General features: G+C 51.5%; 1 protein-coding gene and 1 non-coding gene across 2 annotated transcripts in view; both read right to left on the bottom strand.

The window, feature by feature from the left end:
* TMEM91 (transmembrane protein 91) overlaps positions 1-24,956 on the bottom strand; it is a 135,993-nt gene extending 111,037 nt beyond the window's left edge. The window contains exon 1 of the mRNA XM_060257616.1: positions 24,946-24,956. The gene's annotated coding sequence lies outside the window, so the exon portion shown is untranslated. The remainder of the gene's footprint in view (positions 1-24,945) is intronic.
* Positions 1,652-1,724, bottom strand: TRNAA-AGC (transfer RNA alanine (anticodon AGC)). The gene has a single exon. It is a non-coding gene; the product is annotated as a tRNA-Ala (tRNA).
* Positions 24,957-26,788: the final 1,832 nt, after the last annotated feature.

Raw genomic sequence — 26,788 nt, 5'->3', positions numbered from 1 at the left:
CAACGCTGCGTCTTTCATCCCTCTTTATCCACCAGTCCTTCTTGGGGTGTCTCCCTCCTTTTCTCCCAAGAGTATAAAGGGTGGAGGGGGAAGGAGACAGGGCTGGATTAACAATGAGGCCAAGTAGGCATTGACCTAGGGGCTCCCTTGCCTTTAGGGGCCCCACGCCAGCTTTCCCCCACTGTTTCCCACCTGCATGCAGCCCTTGGAGCCTGTGCGCAAAGCCAGCCACGGAGCCGCTCTTTGCCCGACTTGCCTTGTGTGGCTGCTGGTGGCGTTGTTACCAAGTTTGCCTCTCTCTGCCTCTCCCCCACAGCTTTGGAGAAGGGGCCTGCAGGCTGCAGGGGGGGCACGGGGGTGGGGCAGGTGCTCCAACTCGGGGATAATTTGCAAGGGGCCCCCCAAGATTTCGACTCCCTAGGGGCCTCCGCGGGGTTTCATCCGGCACTGGAAGGAAGGAGACCCCCTCCCAAGTCCACACAACTGCTCCTTCCTATGAGCTGCAGAAATGGGTTTTTTTCCTCCCCCTCCCACCTAAGGTGTTAATTCCCAGCAGTCTCCAGGGGTACATTGATTTTTTTTCTTTCCCTCTCGCTTGTTGTTTTCTACTCTGCGTTGCTCTCTCCCCCCCCCCCCCCCGGAAAATAGAAGAAAATAGCCTTCCACTGCAACCCACACACCTGCTGGGGGAAGCTGGGACCACCGCCTACCATATCGCCGGGAAGGGGGAGCTATTTGGAGACAGTGAGGACGGGAGATAACAGACCACAGGCAAGGGAGCCACAGAAAGATGGGGTACCCCATGACCAAGTGGAGTTGGGCACTCTAAAACGCATGCCCCGGGCTACCTCCTGTTTCCTCCTGTAGCAATAAGAGATTGACCCTTTATTCCTTCCCTTTGAGACCCCCCCCCCCCCCAATGTTGGTGCTTCACCTTCCTTCCCTTCTGAAGATATTGTGAACATATGAATATACGAAGCTGCCTTCTACTGAATCAGACCCTGGGTCCATCAAAGTCAGTCTTGTCTACTCAGACTGGCAGCAGCTCTCCAGGGTCTCAAGCTGAGGTTTTTCACGCCTATTTGCCTGGACTCTTTTTAGTTGGAGATGCCAGGAATTGAACCTGGGAACTTCTGCACGCCAAGCAGAGGCTCTACCACTGAGCTACAGCCTCACTCCGTGGCTCTCCAGGGTCTCAGGTGGAGTCTTTCCCATCACCTCCTGCCTGGTCCTTTTAACTGGAGATGCTGGGGATTGAACCTGGGACCTTCCGCACACCAAACAGAAGCTCTTTCACTGAGCCACAGCCCAACTTCAAGGCTTTCCAGGGTCTCAGGCTGATGTCTTTCCCATCACCTCCTGTCTGGTCTTTTTAACTGGAGATGCCAGGGATTGAACCTGGGACCTTCTATATGCCAAGCAGAAGCTCTTTCACTGAACCACAGCCCCACCATGGCTCTCCAGGGTCCCAAGCTGAGGTCTTTCCCATCACCTCCTGCCTGGTTCTTTTAACTGGAGATGCCTGGGATTGAACCTGGGATGTTCTGCATGCTGAGCAGATGCTGTACCACTGAGCTACAGCCCCACCTCATGGCTCTCCAGGGTCTCAGGCTGAGGTCTTTCCCATCGCCTCCTGCCTAGTCCTTTTAACTTGAGATGCCGGGGATTGAACCTGGGACCTTCTGCATGCTGAGCAGATGCTCTACCACTGAGCTACAGCCCCACTTCCTGGCTCTCCAGGGTCTCAGGCTGAGGTCTTTTCCATCGCCTCCTGCCTAGTCCTTTTAACTGGAGATGCTGGGGTTTGAACCTGGGACCTTTCGCCTGCCAAGCAGATGCTCTACTACTGTCCCTGCCTATCCTGTGGGCAGGCTAGGGGTACCGATGACCCCATCCTGGGTTCAAACTGGGCATTCCGAAGGGGTCTAAACTGGGCATTCCGGAAGGTGCCAAAATAAGAGAGAAGCTTTAGAAGCCTCCTCTCTGCTGTCCCTGGTACTCTGTGGTATTTGGGTCTCTGGCATCTCCAAACCCTGGCTTTGGTCCCTAAGTGCCGGATTAAACCCCACGGAGGCCCCTAGGGAGTCAAAATCTTGGGGGCCCTCTGGCAAATTATCTCAGAGTCTGATTGCCCACCCCACCTCCCATGGCCCCCGCTGCAGCCTGCAGGCCCCTTCTCCAAAGCCCCTCTGACAAAGCTGCGGGGGAGAGGCAGAGAGAGGCAAACTGGGCGGAAAACGCCAGCATCAGCTGCACCAGGCAAGTCGGGCAAAGAGCAGTTCAGTTGCTGGCTGCATGTGCAGGCTGCGAGGGCTGCAAGCAGGAGGGGGGTGGGGGGGGATGCCGGCCCAGGACCCCTAAAGGCATGGGGGCCCATAGGCCAGTGCCTACTTTGCCTAATTGTTAATCCGGCCCTGCCTAATTGGGACTGTCTGCGGGCTTTGTTGGCGTAGCCCTAACGGCAGATTTAAGGAAATCCGTTGTCTCGTTAACTGCACCCCCCTAGTTTAGATGGCCACCCGGAGATCTTTCCAACATTAAAAACTTTGTTTTGTCTGAACAGGACCAAGAGCTGGGAGTTGGGCAGAACCAAAATGTCAAAGAATCTCTGGGACACAACCTGATGTGTGTGTGTGTGTGGGGGGGGAGAATCAGCATTCCGGAATAATAATTTCAGAGGGGGGTGGTTGATGAACTGGCCTTGAAGTTCAAGGGCTATGCATTGTGGTTGGTGACCACTTTGTGGGGGGGGCCCTATCTGGGGACTTGCAGGTAGCAGCGGGGGCCACGGGCGGGGTGCTCCAACGCGGCGATAATTTGCGAGTGGGCCCCCCAAGATTTCAACCGCCCAGGGGCCTCCGCAGGGTTTAATCCGACACCGGGGGCCACTTTTTGAGGCGAGCCCATTCCGAGGAGCAGGAAAGGTGTTTGGTCTGGCAACGTCTAGAAGAGTGTCTCTTACCGTTCACAGCTGGCGTCTCCTTGGCATGCACCTGTTCACCGCCCTCTGGACCACCCCGGATCGCATCTTTGGAGAGAGCGTGGTCATCTCCGTCCCGGCGACGTCTCTGCCCGGGCTTCTTCAGCAATTGCCCCTGGAGTCCCCTTGGGGTGGGCACGGTGCCCCCCGCAGGGGTAACAAAGAGCGGGGGAGGTCTCCTCTAGGCTCGAGCTGTGAACGATGATCCGTTGCAGACGGGGAGAAGCGGGGAGCCCAGCCGTGTGGGTCAAGACTCTGCCTTTGCTATACCAAGGTGCCTCCGCGGCTCCCAGACTCTATAGCTGCTTGGAGAATCTGCCAAGATGCGGTGGCGGCATGAGTGGAGCCCCCTCCTTCTCTCCTTCGCCCCCACCCACCCCCGTGCTGGGGGGGCGGAGGAGGACAATGAAGGGGAGGGCAGAATCGCTGGCAGTTTTCCCTCTCTGGTGGATTCCTTCGCTGTTTGCGGAGCAAGGCAAGAGGCAGGCTTCCCCTTCGCCCGATTCTCTGGTCTGCTTGCAAATGTGCTATCCAAGGGCTGGCAGAGAAGGAAAAGGGGGCGGGAGGGGGTGTGTGGACAGAAATAGGGACTTCAAGTGTATGTGTAGGGTGTGTGTGTGTGTGTGTGTGAATTAATATAGGGCAATGAAAAGCATTCTTCTCCTTAACAGATTACACTCGTGAATAAATATGTTTGGAATTAAGGGCGGGGGGGGGGATTTTGAGACATTTATCACGGGAAAGGTGGAGAGGGGGAATCGGTGGAAACAGGAGCGGATGGGGGTTGCTGCTTTCGATGGCTGGTGTAATTTTGATGCCGAAAGGGGTGGGCTGGCTGTCAAGTTGCCAACCTCCAGGCGGGTACTAGAATGAACCGAAGGGGTTGTTTTTAACGACAAATTATGAAGACCTTCTTATCGTGCAATACTTTATAGAAGTGATACTGAGTCACAATACGAAACCGAAGTGGAGATGCTCCGCTGTGGTATTGTCTCGCAGTTGTCAATAATGTGTCCACTAATTCAAGAATTACAAAAATATATAATGTTCCATAGTCCCTGGTAGAGAAGAAATATTTTTCCATTGTGGAACTAACTCTCCTCACTTCAATTCTTCCACGCCAAAAGGGTGTAAATCCCTCACGACAGACAGTCGGCTTGATACGTCTGTTTCATTTATATTTCTTCAGGAAAAGGATTATCCACAATCCAGACTTGGGATCAAAGTCTCCAGGTCTTAAGCAATTTAAGCTGAGCCTCAAAAGTCTCCGCAATTTGCTCGCCAGGCTCCAAGTAGTTATTCGTAATTTGTCACAGTAACTGCTTTGGTTCGTATTAGTGGCTTCAGTTTGGTGTAGTGGTTAAGTGTGCGGACTCTTGTCAGAAGAACCGGGTTTGATTCCCCACTCCTCCACTTGCAGCTGCTGGAGTGGCCTTGGGTCAGCCATAGCTCTTGCAGAGGTTGTCCTTGAAAGGGCAGACTCTTGTCTGGAAGAACCGGGTTTGATTCCCCACTCCTCCACTTGCAGCTGCTGGGATGGCCTTGGGTCAGCCATAGCTCTGGCAGAGGTGGTCCTTGAAAGGGCAGACTCTTGTCTGGAAGAACCGGGTTTGATTCCCCACTCCTCCACTTGCAGCTGCTGGAATGGCCTTGGGTCAGCCATAGCTCTGGCAGAGGTGGTCCTTGAAAGGGCAGACTCTTGTCTGGAAGAACTGGGTTTGATTCCCCACTCCTCCACTTGCAGCTGCTGGAGTGGCCTTGGGTCAGCCATAGCTCTTGCAGAGGTTGTCCTTGAAAGGGCAGACTCTTGTCTGGAAGAACCGGGTTTGATTCCCCACTCCTCCAGTTGCAGCTGCTGGAATGGCCTTGGGTCAGCCATAGCTCTCACAGGAGTTGTCTTTGAAAGGGCAGCTTTCGGGAGGGCTCTCTCAGCCCCACCCACCTCATTGTCGTGTTGTCTGTTGTGGAGGAGGAAGGTCAAGGAGATTGTGACCGCTCTGAGATTCAGAGTAAAGGGTGGGATATAAATGCAATTTCTTCTTCTTCTTCTGACTTCTCTCATTGGCTGTAACCTCCAGGCAGGGCCTGGCCATATCCTGGTAGTGCAACTGGTCTCCAGGCAACAGAGAGCAGTTTCCCTGGAGAAAAATGGCCACTTTGGAGGGTGGCCATTAGACCCCACTGAAGCCCCTCCTGCCCCCAACCTCCTCTCTAGGCTCTTACACCCCCTCCAAATCTCCAGCAATTTTCCGAGCCAGCACCAACATTGTCGAGATTAAAGATTTCAAGAAGTGTTTTAAGGTAGATGCTGAGCGGATATAATTCAGCACACCTTCCGGTAATGTCAGGAGTGGGTGGCAGATGCAAATGAGTTGTGCTAATGAGCTCCGGCACCTCTTTTTCTACGCAGTGACCCCTGGTGGGTGGATAATTGCCCTCCTATGTGTCTCTGCTAAGGTGCTTTCTCCCAACCCGACTCAACATTTCCACTTCGGATCCTCATCAATAAGACCCCTTTCCTTAACATTCACGGTGCAGAAGTGATATCCCTCTCCCCATCCCAGTTTCCGTCACCACAAATGCCCAGCAAGGTCTTAGACCAGGGGTGTCGAACATGCAGTTCAGGGGCCGAATCAGGCCCCAGGAGGGCTCCTATCAGGCCCCCGGGCAACTGGCTATCTATCATCTGCTTCCTTCTCCCTCTCTCTTGCTTTCTTCTGCATCACAGCTTGTTTTGCAAGGCTTGCTCCATTGCACAGGAGCTACAGAGCAAAACCTCCATTTTCTCCATTGGCTGAGGCTCCTCCCTTGGGGAGGAAGGGGGGAGGAATAACTTGCTTTGCCAGGGTCTCTCAATTGCACAGCAGAGTTACTGAGCCAAGCCTCTCTTCCTTCTATTGGCTGAGGCTTCCCCCCCCCAGTCCCCGGAGGAGGGAAGGAAAGAGGCAGAGCTTCCTTTGCCCCGTTCCCTGGACCCCATGGGAGAAATACAAACAAAGCATCTTCAAGACCCATGAATGCTAACATTTTAAGCATGTTTTAAGTTTTTCAAAAATATATATATTTGGGTTTGTCTGTGTTCTTTATAAAAATTTATATCTCTGCTACCTAATCTTGAATAGGGACACACACGGCCCTGCCCAGCATGGCTCGGCCCAACCCAACATGACCCGGCCCTTCAAGATCTCATTTATGTCAGATCCGGCCCTCAGAACAAATGAGTTCGAGACCCCTGTTTCAGAGGACCAATGAATGCCAACAGAGATAAAGAATTGCACTTCAGAAGGTTGAAGCTATTCCCCATGGGAGTAATCGTCACAACAACCCTTCAAGGTAGGCTGGTCTGGTTTTCTCTGAATGGCTGAGAAACAGCCACTGGTCTAAAAAAAAAAAAATCACTGGTGCTCGGAGCTTCAGATTTCACCCCTCGTAACTGTGATGCTGGAAACTGGGCTGATTGACCAGTCTGCATGAAGGATCCCCAGGGCTTTTTTAATAGCAGGAACTCCTTTGGATATTAGGCCACACCCCTTTGATGTCACCAATCCTCCAAGAGCTTCCAGGGCTCTTCTTATAGGGCCTACTGTCAGCTGCAGGGGGATTGGCTACATCAGGGGTGCGTGGCCTAATATGCAAAGGAGTTCCTGCTACCCAAAAAAGCCATGAGTATTCCAAAGTTGCTATCACCACTAGGCACGCCAGCTCCAGTTTGGGAAATTCCTGAAGATCTTGGGGGGTGGAGCCTGAGGTGGGTGGAGCCTGAGGTGGGTGGAGTTTGAGGAGGGGAGGAACTTCAGCAGCTGCCATAGACTCCAAAGCAGCTGTTTCCTCCAGGGGAATTGATCTTAGTCACCTGCAGGCCTCAGATTCAGCAGGAGCTCACAGGAGTGCAGCTCCTGAACCTTTCTTATGCTCCCCTCCTCCCCCATCTACCTTGTCCACTGAATAGTAGGTGCAGCTGCATAACAATCCCTGGATTAGGAGAGCGGGCAGCCAGCCAGCCACCAGGGGCTTTGCCACACCCCCAGCAGCCCTCATTAACCCCTGGAGAAGCCCACGCCTCCCTTTCTCCACTTCTTATGTGATTTTGGGTGGCGGGTGGCTTGCTGGATTTTGGAGAGTGGGGGCGCAGCCAAGGAGAGTCCCAGGTGAGCGAGGCCTGCTCGGGCTGGCTGGATCTCTAGCCCAGCCCAAGCAGGCCTCGCTCGCCTGGGGCTCTCCTTTCTTGCATCGGGTTGCTTTTGGCTGGTGGGAGGGGCAGCATATGCTAATGAGCTCCGCCACCTATTTTTCTACAAAACGACCCTTGGTCATCTGTACATCACTTGTCAATCTGGAGGCTGACCAACTTAAATCAGGAATTGATAAAAGTGGGGTGGAACAACTGAGGAAGAAGAAGAAGACTGCAGATTTATACCCCGCCATTCTCTCTGAATCACAGCGGCTTACAATCTCCTACATCTTCTCCCCCCACAACAGGCACCCTGTGAGATGAGTGGGGCTGAGAGGGCTCTTGCAGCAATTGCCCTTTCAAGGACAACCTCTGCCAGAGCTATGGCTCACCCAAGGCCATGCCAGCAGCTGCAAGTGGAGGAGTGGGGGAATCAAACCCGGTTCTCCCAGATAAGAGTCTGCCCTTTCAAGGACAACCTCTGCCAGAGCCATGGCTGAACCAAGGCCATTCCAGCAGCTGCAAGTGGAGGAGTGGGGGAATCAAACCCGGTTCTCCCACATAAGAGTCTGCCCTTTCAAGGACAACCTTTGCCAGAGCTATGGCTGACCCAAGGCCATTCCAGCAGCTGCAGGTGGAGGAGTGGGGAAATCAAACCCGGTTCTCCCAGATAAGAGTCTGCCCTTTCAAGGACAACCTCTGCCAGAGCCATGGCTGAACCAAGGCCATTCCAGCAGCTGCAAGTGGAGGAGTGGGGGAATCAAACCCGGTTCTCCCACATAAGAGTCTGCCCTTTCAAGGACAACCTTTGCCAGAGCTATGGCTGACCCAAGGCCATTCCAGTAGCTGCAAGTGGAGGAATGGGAGAATCAAACCCAGTTCTCCCAGATAAGAGTCTGCCCTTTCAAGGACAACCTCTGCCGGAGCTATGGCTAACCCAAGGCCATTCCAGCAGGTGCAAGTGGAGGAGGGGGGAATCAAACCTGGTTCTCCCAGATAAGAGTCCGCACACTTAACCACGACACCAAACTGGAGGCTGTTTCAGCCCCCACCTCCATTCTCCCTCTTCAAGCCCTTTCTCTTCCACTCCCTTTTTTTTGTTTCTTTCCTCTGGGCAGGGCCGGACTTCCTAATCCTCCGCCTTGACCTACTTTCCCACCACAAATTCAGATTCCTCCTGCCGTCTGCGCCACACAGGTCACTTCAGCTGCTCCCTGCCGATGGGGCGTCTGCTTTATTTATTACGTAAGCTGTCGCCGCAGCTGTGACTAACGTTTCGGAGCTGTATTGATTTTTGATGGAGACGTGGATTCCTTGTGTTCCTCCTTCCCTCTCCCGGTTACCTCTGCCAGCGCACGTAGGAGAGAGGGAATGAGAGGAAACTGGGCTTCCGGCCCTGTGAAGCCACGGAATGTCTACCAACACTGAAACTTCTGGGAAGAAAGGTCAACTAACTTAACTATAATATGGTGGGTTCGATACAAGGAGGAGACGCGGTTGTTGTGAGCGTAGCTCTCTTCAGTACAGCATAGTAACAGCTGAACTCTAGACGGAAGAACTGGGCCAATGCGGCCAACTATATACACTTGAAGGTTCCCATGCTGGGACGCCATTGGATCATTCAAACCAGCACGGGGTCTGTGATTGGAGCAGGACAGCAGGGATTTGGATCCTACTGCCCGTTGTTCCTGAGTCTCCAAGCTCAGTCAAGAAGAAGAAGACGATGACTGCAGATTTATACCCCGCCCTTCTCTCTGAATCCGAGACTCAGAGGGGCTCACAATCTCCTATATCTTCTCCCCCCCACAACAGACACCCTGTGAGGTGGGTGGGGCTAAGAGAGCTCTCCCTGCAGCTGCCCTTTCAAGGACAACCTCTGCCAGAGCTATGGCTGACCCAAGGCCATTCCAGCAGCTGCAAGTGGAGGAGTGGGGAATCAAACCCGGTTCTCCCAGATAAGAGTCTGCCCTTTCAAGGACAACCTCTGCCAGAGCTATGGCTGACCCAAGGCCATTCCAGCAGGTGTAGGTGGAGGAGTGGGGAATCAAACCCGGTTCTCCCAGATAAGAGTCTGCCCTTTCAAGGACAACCTCTGCCAGAGCTATGGCTGACCCAAGCCCATTCCAGCAGCTGCAAGTGGAGGAGTGGGGGAATCAAACCCAGTTCTCCCAGATAAGAGCCTGCACACTTAACCGTTACACCAAACTGGCTCTCCAATGAGCCAGTCAGGAACACTGATAATAATACACAACAATAGTCCACATACACAACAATTACGGAAAAGGAGAGCCGGGGCAACAGGAGAAATGGAAATTTGTTTCCTGCACAACCCAGGAAACTCTCAAACACTTCCCCCTAAATTCACAGGTTCTTCATCGCTGTCACATGGCCCTCTGGCCTCTGCTGAAAAACCTCCAAGGAAGGAGAGCCCACCACCTCCCGAGGAAGCCTGTTCCATGGAGAAGCCACTGTCAGGAAGTTCTTCCTAATATTGAGCTGGAAGTTCTTTTGATTTAATTTTGACCCAAGCATAGGCTCTCTTTGTCCGTTCTCTATTCTGATTCTTTCCCCCAGCGAATCGTGAACCCCTGGCTGTGTTAATGCAAAGTGTAACTCCCCCCCCCCCCCTCCAATTCTTTCCTGAGCAAACATTCTTTGAGACCTGAAGGGAGCAGAAGGGAAATCTTACCGGGTCAGTTGTCATCTTTATAGGACGTTTTCACTTGCCGCATAATTCCCCTTTCCTTTCTTTCGCCTCTCGAGAGTTTCTGGAACCTGCATTCTCTGCAGAGGCAACGAGCGATTTGTACTCTTAATTAACGTGGCGGTTCCCGTGGGACTGTTGTAACGAAGCCCAGGAAAACGGATCTTGCTGTCTCTCTAAATTGATACGTTTTTTACTTAAGACAGGATGTGCTTCTTCTGTAGATTCCGTAGAGGAGTCAAAGATTCACAAAATTGTATATCGTTTTTTTTTAAGTTTCATTAAAAAAAGAGAATGGGAAAAAAGAAAGTAGAGAAGAAGAAGAAGAAGAAGACTGCAGATCTATATCCCATCCATCACTCTGAATCAGAGACTCAGAGCGGCTTACAATCTCCTGTATCTTCTCCCCCCACAACAGACCCCCTGTGAGGTGTTTGGGGCTGAGGGAGCTCTCCCAGAAGCTGCCCTTTCAAGGACAAGTCCTGCCAGAGCTATGGCTGACCCAAGGCCATTCCAGCAGCTGCAAGTGGAGGAGTGGGGAATCAAACCCGGTTCTCCCCAGATAAGAGTCCACACACTTAACCACTACACCAAACTGGAGAGGATGAAAGTGCATGTAGTTGTACAAGCAAACTGTTCCGCTTCTGGTGGGGAGGGTCAGTTTTGAATACTCTGCCTTTAAAACAAAACCCTCCCCAAATTTTTTAAAAATGCAGCACCTCTGGAAGATAAATCCCCAGACTGGGCTAGATTTTTACTTGTGTTGGGGTTTGGTTTTTTTTAAGTAGGAGAGCATGCGCCAAAATGCGCTTGTCCACATACAGTCTGTTCTTCCATAGCAAGACTCGACTGCCCCGTTCGCTTTACATCGACTGGGTTTTAATCAAGAGTGTGACGTGAGTCTGTGGCAGGACTTGAATTCAGGTCTTGCAAGGGTGAAAACTTGTCTCAAGCAGCTGGCGTGGGGCAGCAACTCATGGAAATGAAGCCCTAATTGCACACGAAGCTGCCTCTTGAATCAGACTCTTGGTCCATCAAGATTGCTATTGTCTGCTCAGACGGGCAGCGGCTCTGCAGGGTCCTTTTAACTGTCGATGCCGGGGATTGAACTTGGGACCTTCTGCATGCCAAGCAGATGCTCTACCACTGAGCCACAGCCCCACTTCCTGGCTCTCCAGGGTCTCAAGCTGAGATCTTTCCCATCCCCTCCTGCCTGCGTCCTTTTAACTGGAGATGCTGAGGACTGAACCTGGGACCTTCTGCTTACCAAGCAGATGCTCTTCCACTGATCTACAGCCTCACTTCATGGCTTTCCAGAGTCTCAAGGCTGGGTCCTTCCCATCACCCCCTGCGTGGTCCTTTTAACTGGAGATACCGGGGATTGAACCTGGGACTTTCTGCACGCCAAGCAGAGGCTCTTCCACTGAGTCTACAGCCCCACTTCATGGCTCTCCAGGGTCTCAGGCTGAGGTCTTTCCCATCCCCTCCTGCCTGGTCCTTTTAGCTGGAGATGCCAGGGATTGAACCTGGGACCTTCTGCATGCCAAGCAGACACTCTTCCACTGAGCTACAGCCCCACTTCAAGGCTCTCCAGGGTCTCAGGCTGAGGTCTTTCCCATCCCCTCCTGCCTGGGCCTTTCGATTGGAGAAGCTGGGTTTGAATGAACCTGAGACCTTCTTGCATGCCAAGCAGATGTTTTTCCTATCAGCCATGACTCCTTCCCACCTTGATGGCCCCAGAGGACTCTTATTCTGATCTCCCGTTCGATACCCTCCTGTCTGCGGGAATATAACATCTCCTCTCGCTGCTACTTTCTGCCAATCAGTTTTGACCCAAAGGTTAGTTTCCCCCTTCCTCTCTTGCAGATTTTGCTAGAAACACAGTCCAATTACTGCTAATTGTGACAACAGTTTTGGCTCTGGTCCCCGCCGGGGAATTTCAGCCCTCAGAAAGCCACCAAATAAGCTTTGTTTTAGCATTTAATTTAATTGGGGAGGAGGGAGAGAAACATAGAGAGAGAGAGAGATGCATCCAAATGCAGCAGTACAAAAAAGCCCCTGAGCCAAGTATGGAAGCTCGCTTTGGCAATTAGAGCTGGGAAACCCGAGGCTTTCTGAACATGCCCAGAGGCATTGCTGCCCTGAAAAACTGGATGGAAAGATTCCTTTGCAAAGGAATGAAGAAGAAGAAGAAGAAGAAGAAGAAGAAGAAGAAGAAGAAGAAGAAGAAGAAGAAGAAGAGAAGAAAGTGGATTTATATCCCGCCCTCCACTCCGAAGAGTCTCAGAGCGGCTCACAATCTCCTTTACCTTCCTCCCCCACAACAGACACCCTGTATGGTGGGTTGGGCTGAGAGAGCTCTCCCAGAAGCTGCCCTTTCAAGGACAACTCCTACGAGAGCTATGGCTGACCCAAGGCCATTCCAGCAGCTGCAAGTGGAGGAGTGGGGAATCAAACCTGGTTCTCCCAGATAACAGTCCACGCACTTAACCACTGGAAGGAAGGAAGGAAGGAAGGAAGGAAGGAAGGAAGGAAGGAAGGAAGGAAGGAAGGAAGGAAGGAAGGAAGGAGACTGCAGATTTATACGCCGCCCTTCTCTCTGACTCAGAGACTCAAAGCGGCTTACAATCTCCGATATCTTCTCCCCTCACAACAGACACCCTGTGAGGTGGGTGCAGCTGAGAGGGCTCTTACAGCAGCTGCCCTTTCAAGGACAACCTCTGCCAAAGCTACAGCTGACCTAAGGCCATTCCAGCAGGTGCAAGTGGAGGAGTGGGGAATCAAACCCGGTTCTCCCAGATAAGAGTCCGTGCACTTAACCACTACATTGAACTGGCTCTCCATGAATGAGAGGGGGGGGGTGGTCCTGTGTGTCCATCGTGTGGGCCCTGAGGCTGGCTTTTCTAGTTCTGTGCTCGAGAACAGGATTAATTTTCCTCTCAAGTATGCATGCAACATAAGGGTTGCCAACTGTGTATGGAAACTCCTGTAGATTTGGGGATGGAGCCAGGAGAGGACAGGGCCTCAGTGGGATACAATGCTATCGAGTCTACCCTCCGAAACAGCCGTTTTCTCCAGGGGAACTGGTCTCTGTCACCTGGAGATCAGTTGTCATCTAGATCTCCAGCCACTCTCTGGAGGTTGGCAACCCTAACTCAAAAACACTGGCCTTTTTTCCCCCTAGTCCTGTGGTCAAGAACAGGGTTATTTTTTCCCCCCAAGTATATAGGAGCCAATTTGGTGTAGTGGTTAAGTGCGTGGATTCTTATCTAGGAGAACCGGGTTTGATTCCCCACTCCTCCACTTGCAGCTGCTGGAATGGCCTTGGGTTAGCCATAGCTCTTGCAAGAGTTGTCCTTGAAAGGGCAGCTTCTGTCAGAGCTCTCTCAGCCCCACCCACCTCACAGGCTGTCTGTTGTCGGCGGGGGGGGGGGGGGAAGGTAAAGGAGATTGTGATCGCTCTGAGATTCAGAGTATAGGGCAGGATATAAATCCAATATCATCATCTTCTTCTTGCCAACTATGGTGGGGAAATTCCTGGAGACCAATTGTCATTCCAGCAGATCTCCAGGCCCCAGATGGAAGTTGGTAGCCCGATTCAGGGAAATCTGAGCACACACCCCTCCACCTCTGCTTTCAATAAATTTATTTATGTCTTTATATCCCGACCTCCCCTGATGGGCTTAGGGCGGCTAACAGCAGCTAAAATAACATAGAATTAAATCGTTACAATAAAATCCTTAACACATCTCAAACATACACAGTTCTAATCCCTAGATGGCGTTAGTATTAGTTCTTGATTAGCGCTATTTACTGTGATGTTATTGGATGTGGTTTAGTGCATTGCCTTTCTATTTGGGTTGGGTTGGGTTAGGATATCAGTGCTATGGGGTGATGGGGTACTGGTCGCCCCCCCCCCCCATCTGATGTTAAAAGCCTGTTTAAACGGTTCCGTCTTGCAGGCCCTGTGGAATTGTGGCAAGTCCCGCAGGGCCCTGATGTGTTCAGGGGCAGCATTCCAGAGGCTGGGGGCTGCCGCCAGAAAGGTAGGCTGATCAATGCCACCAAGCAGCACACCGTCTTTCAGTTTGCAAGAGTATATTACAACAAGGATTGTGTACAACACATAACAAACAACACGATAATGACAGAGGCCGGTGGTGCTAGGGCCTTTTAAAGTAGAGCCCAGTGGTCACACTGAAATGAGCTTAATGCTGTGATTAGAGAATGCAGAAGGAAAGGAAAGGAAAGGTCCCCTGTGCAAGCACCAGTCGTTTCCGACTCTGGGGTGACGTTGCTTTCACAACGTTTTCACGGCAGACTTTTTACGGGGTGGTTTGCCCTTGCCTTCCCCAGTCATCTCCACTTTCCCCCCAGCAAGCTGGGGACTCATTTTACCGACCTCGGAAGGATGGAAGGCTGAGTCAACCTCGAGCCAGCTACCTGAAAACCCAGCTTCCGCCGGGGATCGAACTCAGGTCGTGAGGAGAGCTTAGGACTGCAGTACTGCAGCTTTAACACTCTGCGCCACGGGGCTCTTCAGAGAATGTAGAACAGGGTTCCTAAATAACTGAGCTGTTAAACTGAAGAAGGAATTGAAATGTCATCAAAATCTAGAGAGACGTCTTTTTAAGAAAGCGCCTGCGTTGAAGCCACGTTCCTCACCCGCCTTGTGGATTTCAGCTGGACGATTTCCAAGTTTGGACTTGTATCTATTCATTTGGGGATGGGGGTTTTTTTTGGCCCCTTGGGGTTTCTGTTACTTTAAAAGGCCCTAGCACCGCCGGCCTCTATCATTATTGTATCGTTTATTATGCGTTGTACACAAGCCTTGTAATATAGTTTTGCAAACTGAAAGACGGTGTATTACTTGGTGGCTTTGATCAGTCTATTAATTACACCAAGTGCCCTTCAAGCAGCAAACCGAAAAGGTAGGGGCTGCCACTGAAATTGGTTGATTATGGCGTGCTGGATTCTCTCAGAGGGCACACTGTCTGTTATTCTCAAAGGCAGGGTGGGGTATGGAAAGTTCCTTTGCCTGGCCTCCGTGTCAAATCCTGCAACTGAGAAAGTAAATTGGACTCTCTGATCTTACCATCTTCCTAATCTCCCTGCCTTCTGATAAAATTTCACTTCCCTCCATTCCTCGTTCCCTGATAAACCCCTGTGAAGTCCTTGAAGTCCCCAAAGTTCCATTCATATTTGAGCCATGCCAACATGCTACCCCCTAGTGGCAACCAAGGGCTAGTACAGGGCTAGTACAGGCAGTTCATAAAATGGAATCTGGACATGTGATTTTTAAATTGTCTTTATTTTTTAAATGGTGCTGGTCTGAATCTGCTGACGGGGCCGTCTGTGTTCTGCTGCTGTAGCAGCCGGGCCGGCGGAGGCCACGTTTGGGGATTTTGTCATCTAGAAAACTGTGGAGTCGGCACAACGGCCTGCCCGGTTAATGGTTTTTAGTAACTGTAAAGAGACATGGGAATGGTTGTGTTATTAGCCTTGAAGAATTAAGACGCATTAAGAACAAGCGAGAGGAGTCCTTGGCTTGTCCAGGCGGTTTTTTTCGATGCTCCAAGAAAGCGTTTGGGTTGCGCGGGACTCAGCGGTTGCCAGCTCCGGATTGGGAAATTCCTGGAGATTTGGGGGTGAGCCCTGGGGAGGGCAGGAAACTCAGTGGGACACAGTGCCATGACCTCCACCCTCCAAAGCACTTATTGCATCCTATGAGGGTTGCCAATCCCCAGGTAGGGGCAGGGGATCCCACACTTTGGAGGCCCTCCCCCCACTTCAGGGTCATCAGAAAGCGGGGGGAGGGAAATGTCTGCTGGGCACTCCCATTATTCCCTATGGAGACCGATTCCCATAGGGAATAATGGAAAATTGATCCACAGGTATCTGGGGCTCGAGGAGGGGGGCTGTTTTTTGAGGTAGATGCACCAAATTCGCAACATAGCATCCGATGGCTCCCCTCAAAAGACCTTCCAGGTTTCAAAAGGATTGGACCAAGGGATTTGATACTATGAGCCCCCAAAGAAGGTGCCCCTGTCCTTCATTATTTCCAATGGAGGAAAGGCATGTAAAAGGTGTGCGGTCCTTTTAAATGCGATGGCCAGAACTCCCTTTGGAATTCAACGATGCTTGTCACAACCTTGCTCCTGGCTCCACCCCATAATTCCCTGGACATTTCTTGAATTGGACTTGGCAACCCTACATCCTATGCAGGGATGTCATGCACTGACTGGAACCCACCCACCAAAACATCCACTTTTCTCCAGGGAAACTGATCTCTGCAGTCTGGAGATGAGCTGGAATTCTGGGGGATACCCAGGTCCCACTGGGAGGCTGGCATCCCTAACAATAGGCAAGACTTCTCCCCCACCCCAGTCCCTGGAAGGAGGCAAGTTTAAGGCAGAAACTAGGGTTGCCAATCCCCAGGGGGGGCAGGGGTTTCCCCGGTTTGGAAGCCCTCCCCCCCGCTTCAGGGTCTTCAGAAGCAGGGTGAGGAGGGAAATGTCTGCTGGGCACTCCACGATTCCCTATGGGGACTGATTCCCATAGGGCAGGGGTGGCCAACGGTAGCTCTCCAGATGTTCTTTTGCCTACAACTCCCATCAGCCCCAGCCAGCGTGGCCAATGGCTGGGGCTGATGGGAGTTGTAGGCAAAAAAAAAATCTGGAGAGCTACCGTTGGTCGCCCCTGCCATAGGGTGTAATAGAGAATTGACCCGTGGGTATCCACGGCTCAGGGGCGGATGTTTTTTGAGGTAGAGGCACCAAATTCGCAGCATAGCATCTGGTGCTTCTCCTCAAAACACCTTCCGAATTTCAAAACGATTGGACCAGGGGATCCAATTCCATGTGCCCCTATCCTTCATTATCCTTCATTATATCATGGTATGTACCATGTCCTGTAAGCCGCCCTGAGCCTGCCTTGGCGGGGAGGGTGGGGTATAAACATTTATTATTATTATTTCTAAAGGAGGGAAGGCATTGAAAAGGTGTGCGGTCCCTTTAAATGTGATGGCCAGAACTCCCTTTGGAGTTCAATGATGCTTGTCACACCCTTGCTCCTGGCTGCACCCCCAATGTCCCCTGGTTCCACCCCTAATGTCTCCTGGCTCCACCCCAAAGTCTCCTGGCTGCACCCCAAAGTCTCCTGGCTGCACCCCCAATGTCCCCTGGTTCCACCCCAATGTCTCCTGGCTCCACCCTAAAGTGTCCTGGCTCCACCCCCAAAATCTCCTGGCTCCATCCCAATGTCTCCCGGCTCCACCCCCCAAAGTCCCCTGGCTCCACCCCCGATGTCTCCTGGCTCCACCCCCAAAGTCTCCTGGCTCCACCCCAAAGTCTCCTGGCTCCACCCCAATGTCTCCTGGCTCCACCCCCAAAGTCTCCTGGCTCCACCCCAATGTCCCCTGATTCCACCCCAAAGTCTCCTGGCTCCACCCCCAATGTCTCCTGGCTCCACCCCAAAGTCTCCTGGCTCCACCCCCAATGTCTCCTGGCTCCACCCCCAAAGTCTCCTGGCTCCACCCCCAAAGTCCCCTGGCTCCACCCCGATGTCTCCTGGCTCCACCCCCAAAGTCTCCTGGCTCCACCCCAAAGTCTCCTGGCTCCACCCCAATGTCTCCTGGCTCCACCCCCAAAGTCTCCTGGCTCCACCCCAATGTCCCCTGATTCCACCCCAAAGTCTCCTGGCTCCACCCCCAATGTCTCCTGGCTCCACCCCCAAAGTCTCCTGGCTCCACCCCCAATGTCTCCTGGCTCCACCCCAAAGTCTCCTGGCTCCACCCCCAATGTCTCCTGGCTCCACCCCCAAAGTCTCCTGGCTCCACCCCCAAAGTCTCCTGGTTCCACCCCCAAAGTCTCCTGGTTCCACCCCCAAAGTCTCCTGGTTCCACCCCCAAAGTCTCCTGGCTCCACCCCCAATGTCTCCTGGCTCCACCCCCAAAGTCTCCTGGCTCCACCCCCAAAGTCTCCTGGTTCCACCCCCCAAAGTCTCCTGGTTCCACCCCCAAAGTCTCCTGGTTCCACCCCCAAAGTCTCCTGGTTCCACCCCCAAAGTCTCCTGGTTCCATCCCCAAAGTCTCCTGGTTCCACCCCCAAAGTCTCCTGGCTCCACCCCCAAAGTCTCCTGGTTCCACCCCCAAAGTCTCCTGGCTCCACCCCCAAAGTCTCCTGGCTCCACCCCCAAACTCCCCAGATATTTCTTGAATTGGACTTGGCAACCCTAGCAGAAAGTACCGGTAATTTGTTGCAGAAATCACATCTCTTAACAAGGTCACTCCAGGGAAGGTGGGGGTTTTCCTTTGGTAGGAAACGGTAGAGACTTTTTTCCTTAATAACCAGCTGGCCACATTTCACTCTCCTGGCACCAAAGATGTGCGCTTGATCAAAAGCCATTTCCGCCCAGTAGCGCGGCAAGATTTCATGTCCAGCTTTGCAAGCCCCTGGGGCAGAGATGGAGGAAAGGGCCCAGGAAGAGAAAACCCAAGGCCCAGGAATTTGGCCCGCCACATCAGTGACAGAAAACATGTCCTACGCGGAGAGACTCTGTGTCAAGAGCTCAACCCATCAATGCAAACTGATGCCTTTTGGAGAAAAAGAAGCATTTCTTTCCCCCACAGAATCCTGGAAGCTGCAAAATTCTCAAAATAACCTCGCCGGGAAGGGACGTGTCCTGCCACCCGATGCAGATGAGCGTGCAAGCTGCTCGGCATGTCAAAAAGAAGGTTAAAAAGGGGGCTTGATACTAATTTCGGGGAAACCTTTGTTGGAAGGAGGGCACTGCAAAGTTCATTAATAGAAACAAGCAAGGCAGAGGGTCCAATTAGAAATTAGGCGCCTATTGTTAGTGAGGAAGAACCAAGCTTCTCGCCCGCCTAGGAAACATGCATGTGTCTGCGTTTCTGCCAAATTGTGTGCATGTCCCAGATATCTCTCTCTCTCTTTCTCTCTCTCTCTCATTTATCTATCTATCTATATGTCCATCCATCCATCCGTCCGCCTGCCCATCCGTCCGCCTGCCCATCTGTCTGTCTGTCTATCTATCTGTCCGCCTGCCCATCTGTCTGTCTGTCTGTCTGTCTGTCTGTCTGTCTGTCTGTCTGTCTGTCTATCTATCTATCTATCTATCTATCTATCTATCTATCTATCTATCTATCTTCCATCTATCTATGTCTGTCTGTCTGTCCGCCTGCCCATCCATCTGTCCATCTAGCTATCTATCTATCCATCCACCCACCTACCCAATCATCATCCATCCATCTATCTATCTATCTATCTATCTATCTATCTATCTATCTATCTATCTATCTATCTATCTATCTATCTATCTATCTATCTATCTATCATCTATCTATCTATCTATCTATCTATCTATCTATCTATCTATCTATCTATCTATCTATCTATCTATCTATCTTTCCTTCCTCCCTTCCACCAAACTGGCTCTCCCCCCCACCCCTGCTCCAAAGCATCCCTTTTCTCCAGGGGCACTGATCTCTGTAATTCTGGGGCGTCCCCAGGTCCCACCTGGAGGCTGGCATCCCTCACCCCAAATAGGGATCCAGCACAAAACTCCATGGTCCAGTGGGGATATTTTGATACCCTACAGCTCTGTTCCAGAAAGATGCCTCTAGGGCCTTCTACTTCCTTGGGGGCTCCAAGACAGCCCCTTCAAGACAACACTGTCCCTTAGCAGCATTCTCTCCTCCCTGCCAGATGTTTCTGCAGAGAACAGGGAGAAGAACCCCCCCCCAGCTGCCTATGTTTCCCCCCTCCTTTTGTCCTGTCTCTTACGATGGTCTCTGCAGGCGAGCGCGCCAGGCAGCGTTTTAGCAAGAGATGAGAGCGACTCTCCAAAAGCCATTTATCAAAGCGCCCGGCGGGGCCGACGAGGTTCCAGACAGGTGGGGAGAGCTGGAAAGCTACAGCGGGAGGGAAAGTTTAATCAACACCGGGAGGCTTTTAATGCAGGCGATGAGGAGGCCGCTTCCCTTCATTATTAAACATCTAAGTCGATGCTGTTCTTTCTGGCTTCAGACGCTACATGGTTGGAGCGAAAAAAAAACACACCAGCTTGCTGCAGGTGGGGCTGGCCGGCACCTTCAGCAGTGGGCGGCAGGGAAACCGAACAGCCGCCATGACTTTTCTTCTTCAAAATTATTTTTGGACTGCGTTACAATAGGGTTGCCAACTCCTGGAGATTTGGGAGGTGTGGACTTGAGGAGAGCGGGGTTTACGGAGGGGAGAAACCTCAGCAGGGCATCTTCCTGTAGAGTCTATCCTCCAAAGCGGCCATTTTCTCCAGGGGAACTGATCTCTGTTGCCTGGAGACCAGTTGTGATTCCAGGAGATCTGTGGGCTCCACCTGGAGGCTGGCAACCCTAATCAGGGAACAGTGTGAAAACCAGCTGCGTTAGGGCAGGGGTGTCAAACTCATTTGTTATGAGGGCCAGATCTGTCATAAATGAGACCTTGTCGGCCTGAGCCATGGTGGACTGGGCCATGTGTGTAACTATTTAAGATTCGGTAGCAAATATAGATCTCTCTTCCTTCTATTGGCTGAGACTCCTCCCTCTCCTGGTCCCATGAGGAAGGAAGGAAAGAGCCAGAACTTTCTTTACCCAGTTCCCTGGATCCCACGGGAGAGATACAAAGAAAGCACCTTTAAGACCAACGAGTGCTAATGTTTTGAGCAGATAGATAGATAGATAGATAGATAGATGATCCGTCCATCTGTCCATCCGCCCACCCATCCATCATCATCTATCTATCTGCTACCGAATCCATCCATCCGTCCATCCGTCTGTCTGTCTGTCTGTCTGTCTGTCTGTCTGTCTGTCTCTCTCTCTCTCTCTGCCTGCCTGCCTGCTCAAAACATTAGCACTCGTTGGTCTTAAAGGTGCTTTCTTTGTATCTCTCCCGTGGGATCCAGGGAACTGGGCAAAGAAAGTTCTGGCTCTTTCGTTCCTTCCTCATGGGACCAGGAGAGGGAGGAGTCTCAGCCAACAGAAGGAAGAGAGGCTTGGCTCAGCAACTCTGTTGTGTGATTAAGAGCGCCTGGCAAAGCCAGCTCTGCTCCCCCTCCTTCCTTCCCAAGGAAGGAGCCTCAGCCAATGGAGAAAATAGAGGCTTTGCTCTGTAGCTCCTGTGCAATTGAGCTAGCTATGCAGAAGGAAGTGAGAGAGAGGGAGAAGGGAGCAGATGAAGCCAGTTGCTTGGGGGCTGATAGGAGCCTTCTGGGGGCCTGATTCGGCCCCCAGGAGGCATATTTGACACCCCTGTGCTTTGCAAAAGGGACGGAGTGTGTTGCTGCAGCACACTCTCTTTGTCAGCGTGGCAGCAGAGGATCTTCAAAGCCCCCTGCAAGGTGCAATCACCAGCGGGTGGGATGCTTTCTTGCAAACGTAAACCAGAGAACTTGTTCTTTTGCCTCCAGCTATCCCTTAAGGTCTGCTTACTCCCTTATGAACTAGAGTTGCCTGCTGCGGGTTGGGAAATACCTGGAGCTTTTAGGGGCGGGGCCTGAGGAGGGCGGGGTTTGGGGAGGGGCGGGACCTCCGTGGGGTAGAACGCTGTCGAGTCCACCTTCCAAAACAGTCCTTTTTCTCCCAGAGCACTGATCTCTGTAAGCCGTTAACCAGTCGCAATACTGGGAGTTCTCCAGCCACTACCTGGAGGCTGGCCGCCCTGCGATATAAACCCACCTGAGTGGTACAGTCATCTTTGGAGACCCTGTTTTGGGTGTCCCTGGTGGCCACTCAGGAATGAATCTTCTTGGTAATGGCACCGGATAGAGTTGCTAGATCAGTGTTGGAAAATACCTGGAGACTTTGTGGGTGGATCCGGAAGAAGACGCGGTTTGGGGAGGGGAGGAGCCTCAGTAGGGTCCACCCTCCAACGCAGCCATTTGCTCCAGCTCCAGGCTCCACCCGGAGGCTAGAAACAGACACAACGCCGCGATTAAACAAAACTGCCCCTCTCGTACAAACGACCGTGCTGTTTGTGAAGCTTGAATCTCCCGCCTCTCACCATCGTGCCACTAATCAAGAACCACACGACACATAACAATACAAACAATATTCAGTGTCCCCCCAAATATTCTCTTGAAATCCAAACTCCGTACTTGAAAGACCAAAGCTCGTGCAAAAGTGATCGTAACATGTGAATGTACGAAGCTGCCTTCTACTGAACCAGACCCTCCTGGGCCCATCAAAGTCAGCATTGTCTACTCAGACTGGCAGCGGCTCTCCAGGGTCTCAAGCGGAGGTTTTTCACGCCTACTTGCCTGGACCCTTTTTTGTGGGAGATGCCGGGGATTGAACCTGGGACCTTCTGCGTGCCGAGCAGAGGCTCTACCACTGAGCCACCGTCCCTCCCATAACATTCAAACTTCCATTTTTACTGGGTAGAGAGAATCCTCGTCCTCGGGCCTCCTCCAACAGTGACACCAGCTTCAGTAGAACTGTTTCCAAGAAGATCTTTATCAAGGAGGGGTCTAGAACAGGGGTGTCAAACATGCAGTTCAGGGGCTGAATCAGGCCCCCGAAGGGCTCCTATCAGCCCCCTGGGTGACTGCCTATCATCTGCTTCCCTCTATATCTTGCTTCCTTCTGCACCACAGCTTGCTTTGCAAGGCTTGCTCAATGGCACAGGAGCTACAGAGCAAAGCCTCCATTTTCTCCATTGGCTGAGACTCCTCCCTTGGGGAGGAAGGGGGGGGGAGGAATAGCTTGCTTTGCCAGGCTCTCTCATTTGCACAGCAGAGCTACTGAGCCAAGCCTCTCTTCCTCCTATTGGCTGAGGCTCCTCCCCCTCCCCCCAGTCCCCTGGGGAAGGAAGGAAAGAGCCAGACCTTCCTTTGCCCCGTTCCCTGGACTCCATGAGAGAAATACAAAGAAAGCATCTTCAAGACCCATGAGTGCTAACGTTTTAAGCATGTTTTAATTTAAAATATATATATATATATAAAAAAATTAAAACATGCTTAAAACGTTAGCACTCATGGGTCTTGAAGATGCTTTCTTTATATTTCATGGGTCTTGAAGATGCTTTCTTTCTTTCTTTCTTTCTTTCTTTCTTTCTTTCTTTCTTTCTTTCTTTCTTTCTTTCTTTATATATATATGGGTTTGTCTGTGTTCTTTATAGTTCTTGGTATAGTGGTTAAGTGTTTGGACTCTTATCTGGGAGAACCGGGTTTGATTCCCCACTCCTCCCCTTGCACCTGCTGGAATGGCCTTGGGTCAGCCATAGCTCTGGCAGAGGTTGTCCTTGAAAGGGCAGCTGCTGTGAGAGCCCTCTCAGCCTCACCCACCTCACAGGGTGTCTGTTGTGGGGGAGGAAGGTAAAGGAGATTGTGAGCCGCTCTGAGACTCTTCGGAGTGGAGGGCGGATATAAATCCAATATCTTCTTCTTCTTATAAAGTTTATATCTCTGCTACCTAATCTTAAATACGTACACACATGGCCCGGCCCAACCCAACATAGCCTGGCCCCTCAAGGTCTCATTTATGTCAGATCCGGTCCTCATAACAAATGGGTTTGACACCCCTGGTCTAGAAGAAACTCACAATTCCAATATGTCTTCTATCCAGGCCTCATTTTGGGCAGAAGCTCACAGGAGTGGGGCTCCGGAACCTCTAAATTTTATTGTGCTCTTTCTTTCTCTCTTTCCTCCCCTCCCTACGTGCTTCTGGGCTCCATTGTTCAAACCACCTGTGAGCATTCCGCTGAACTCTTAAGATTTGACAAACTTTCTAAATGTATCGAAATAACCAAAACAGGTAAAGCAGACAGACTGAAGTCTTCATCGTGCCACTGTGGGCAGATATGATAAAAGTCATTTTAGAAGTATGAAGGTTTTATTACGACAATTATGATTCAAGAAGCATTTAAAGCAGTTGCTGAGCTGCCATGATTTAGTACACCTTCTGGGGATGTCAGCAGTTTGTGGCATATGCAAACGAGTTGTGCTAAATCAGGTCTGGCACCTCTTTTTTCCATGAAATGACCCCTGCTTATATCATTCACTATTAGAAGAAGACGACGACATTGGATTTATATTCCGCCCTCCACTCAAGAGTCTCAGAGCAGCTCACAATCTCCTTTATCTCCCTCCCCTACAACAGACACCCTGTGAGGTGCGTGGGGCTGAGAGAGCTCTGACAGAAGCTGGCCTTTCAAGGACAACTCTGCCAGAGCTATGGCTGACCCAAGGCCATTCCAGCAGGTGCAAGTGGAGGAGTGGGGAATCAAACCTGGTTCTCCCAGATAAGAGTCTGCACACTTAACCACTACACCAAACTGGCTCTCCGTTACGAGCACCCACTTCAATAAATCTGCATTTCCATCGATATCTGTGGGGACAATTGACTCCACAGATGGAACAATATTTTGGTGCAGTTTTGGAAAACGTATTATTATATTGTATATAGGAATGTGTGGAGATGTTGAATGCTGTTGTAATTTTCTAACTATTTTTGTAAACAGTATATGCCTCCCACTTCAAAACAAGCAGCATGCAACACTCTTCAGTGTGTATGCCCCAACCCTTCAAGCAGATCCTGCAGAAAAGAACAAGTTCTATGCTGATCTACGCAACCTTGTACGGAAGACCCCTACAGAGGACAAGGTGATCATCCTTGGCGACTTCAATGCCAGAGTAGGTAAAGACTCGGAAGCCTGGAAAGGAGTACTTGGCAAACACGGCATTGGCAACTGCAATGACAACGGGCGCCTCCTGCTAGAATTCTGCATGGAGCACCAGCTCACCATCACCAACACTATCTTCCAGCAGAAGAACAGTCTGAAGACAACCTGGATGCACCCACGGTCCAAGCATTGGCACCTTATCGACTACATTCTGGTGCGCCAGAGAGACCTTCGAGATGTCTTACACACCCGAGTAATGCCCAGCGCAGAATGTCATACGGATCATCGTCTTGTACGCTGCAATCTCCGTCTTCACTTTAAACCCACACCCAGGAGAGGAGGTATCCCTCGGAGGAAGTTTCAGGTTGGCAGCCTCCAGTCAGCCGAAGTTAAAGCTGCCTTCCAGGCAAAACTCCAGTCAAGAATTGAGGACCTCAGTTGCCCCACAGACCCTTCTCCAGAAGCACTCTGGGAACACCTAAAAACTACCGTCCTGCAGATCTCTGAAGAAGTCCTCGGGTTCTCCACAAGGAAGAACAAGGACTGGTTTGATGAGAACAATCAAGAGATCCAAGAATTACTGGCAAAAAAGAGATCTGCCTACCAAGCACATCTTGCTCAGCCCTCCTGTCCTGGGAAAAAAGCAACCTTTCGCGCTGCATGTAGCAACCTCCAGCGCAAGCTTCGAGACATTCAGAACGAGTGGTGGACCAAGCTTGCAGAGAGAACCCAGCTGTGTGCAGACACTGGTGATTTAAGAGGGTTCTACGAAGCCCTGAAGGCAGTATATGGTCCATCATATCAGGCTCAGAGTCCCTTGCGTAGTGCAGACGGCCAAGTGCTCCTCACAGACAAGGCATCCATACTGAACCGGTGGTCGGAGTATTTTCAGGTTCTCTTCAGTGCCAACCGCGTAGTTCAAGATTCAGCAATCCACCTCACCCCACTTCAGCCGGTGAAAACAGAGTTGGATGAGATCCCCACCCTAGAAGAGACTGTTAAAGCCATCAAGCAACTGAAAAGTGGCAAGGCAGCAGGAGTTGATGGAATTCCACCAGAGATCTGGAAGCATGGGGGCACAGTACTACATAGCTCACTTCACAAAGTACTTGTCACCTGCTGGGAACAAGGCAAATTACCACAGGACTTTCGCGATGCAATCATCATCACCCTATACAAGAACAAAGGGGAAAAGTCAGACTGCTCCAACTACCGGGGGATAACCCTGCTCTCCATCGCAGGCAAAATCCTTGCCAGAATACTCCTGAACAGACTGGTGCCCACCATTGCAGAAGAACTCCTCCCAGAGAGCCAGTGCGGCTTCAGAGCTAACAGGAGCACCACCGACATGGTATTTGTTCTCAGGCAGCTCCAAGAGAAATGCAGGGAACAGAACAAGGGTCTGTATGTGACTTTTGTCGACCTTACCAAAGCTTTCGATACCGTTAGCAGGAAAGGCCTGTGGCAAATCTTGGAACGTTTAGGATGTCCCCCAAGGTTCCTCAGCATGATCATCCAGCTACACGAAGACCAGCGAGGCCAAGTCAGACACTGCAACGACCTCTCGGAGCCCTTCCCAATAGGCACAGGTGTAAAGCAAGGCTGCGTTCTCGCGCCAACTCTCTTTACGATCTTCTTTAGCATGATGCTTCAAAGAGCCGCAGTAGATCTAGATGAGGACGATGGTGTCTACATCCGCTATCGCACCGATGGCAGCCTGTTCAACCTGAGGCGACTAAAGGCACACTCCAAGACAATGGAAAAACTCATCCGAGAGCTACTGTTTGCTGATGATGCTGCACTCGTCTCCCACTCGGTATCAGCTCTGCAGCATATGACGTCCTGCTTTGCAGAGGCTGCCAAGCTATTCGGCCTAGAAGTTAGTCTGAAGAAGACAGAAGTTCTCCACCAGCCTGCACCCCAGGAAGATTATCACCCTCCCTGCATCACTGTGGGTGAATCAGCTCTGAAGACAGTCCAGCAGTTCAGCTACCTGGGGTGCATCATCTCCTCAGATGCCAAGATCGACAAGGAGATTGACAACAGGCTGGCAAAGGCAAACCGTGCATTTGGCCGACTGCACAAAAGAGTGTGGAGCAACAAGCATCTGAAAAAAGGCACAAAGATCAATGTTTACAAAGCGGTTGTGATGACAACCCTCATCTATGGCTCCGAATCGTGGGTTTTATACCGTCATCACCTGCGACTCCTTGAGCGCTTTCATCAGCGCTGCCTTCGCACCATCCTCAACATCCACTGGAGTGACTTTGTGACCA

This window comes from Heteronotia binoei, chromosome 17 (genome assembly GCF_032191835.1).
Source record: "Heteronotia binoei isolate CCM8104 ecotype False Entrance Well chromosome 17, APGP_CSIRO_Hbin_v1, whole genome shotgun sequence".
Lineage (NCBI taxonomy): Eukaryota > Metazoa > Chordata > Lepidosauria > Squamata > Gekkonidae > Heteronotia > Heteronotia binoei.
This window is presented reverse-complemented; position numbering and strand designations above follow the sequence as displayed.